Below are 1,474 nucleotides of genomic sequence, written 5' to 3' on the forward strand. Positions count from 1 at the left end.
GACCGTCCAACTGTGTGTTGCAGCTGTGTGAACAGCGCTCATGTGCAGGGGCGCACGCTTTACAGCGGGAGCACCCTTTATCATGTCTCTCGTCATAGGGAGGGGAAAAACTGATATTGTGGGAACAGTTTTAGTGAGTAGTGTTGCGTACTTCATAGTGGGACACGATCTACATTTATTATCTCTCCCGTGCTGGACGGGAGGGAGTTTGAACCCGTATTGCATGTAGGGGCACACACTTTACAGTGGGCGCGCAAACTACATTCATTACACTTCCAGCGCATGCTGGGGGAAAGTTTGGGACTGTCAGTACAGTGCTTATGTGTAGCGGTGCGCACTTTGTCGTGGGCACACGATCTACATTCACAGCATGAGCTGGAGAAACATTTACTGTGGGGACAGTGCTTGTGTGTAGGGGTGCGTACATTACAGTGGGCACGTGACCTACATGTGACACAGACAGAAAAGAGCTCTTTTCGTGTTTTATTTGTGTCGCCGGAAAAACTGCGTTTGTTTGCAGGTGCGCATGTTTTAGAATAGACCCATTTACTGCAGTATATATATTTCCAGCCACCTGAGAGGAGGGAACTGGGAAATGTTTGAGAAGTCTTTTGGAGATTGGTCCGGCCTCGAATTCTCCCTTCTTCTCACGGCTAGGAAGGCTTGCGAGGTTCGGAGTCCAGCACAACCGTGGGCCGGGGTCCCTGTCTCGCCGTGAACTGCTGGCGCTTGGCTGAGAGACCGCGGGCGCTGGCTTTACCTGCTGCGATGGCCCTTATCAAAGTCACTCAGATCTTTATTCCTGCCCATTACACTGACAAAGATTTGATCATAACAGAAAATTAATGTAGAATTTTCTGATGTAAACTCCATTTATCATTGCTCTGTGCTCTTTTTGTTTTGTTTTTAGATATGTATTCTGTTGTACAGCACAATGGCCAACTACTGTTATGTTGTTTATGTGCTACATAAATAAAATTTGATTTGATTTGATCATGACAGACCCTGGAGAAACTCTCTGACAAATAAAGAGCAATAAATAAAAAGTATAATCATTTTGAGGTCTTTTATAATTAATAGTTTTGTATTTTAATTGTTCTTTTAAGTTTTATGCAATATTTTATAGCATTAAATTTTAACATTTCAATGCAGGTCCATTTTGAATACATTTTACCTGAAGAAATCCTGACGTTCCTGTTTGTACACACCCAAAGCTGATCATAAAGTAATAATGAATGGATACTGAATGATAGTACAACAGGAAGGAGGGTTGAGGTTTGAGCTTAGTGTGCTTACTGTGCTTGGATGTTTTAATGTTATTATAATTGTTATTTATTGACTAGTGTTGAGAGAGTGCCATTGCACATTGTATTTCGTTGCTGTGGTACTCTGTACTAATATGCATATGACAATAATCTTGAACTGAACTGTACACACCCAAAGCTGATCATAAACTCCTCTCTCTTACAACACT

The sequence above is a fragment of the Phoxinus phoxinus genome, assembly GCF_949152265.1.
Source record: "Phoxinus phoxinus genome assembly, chromosome: 12".
Classification (NCBI taxonomy): domain Eukaryota; kingdom Metazoa; phylum Chordata; class Actinopteri; order Cypriniformes; family Leuciscidae; genus Phoxinus; species Phoxinus phoxinus.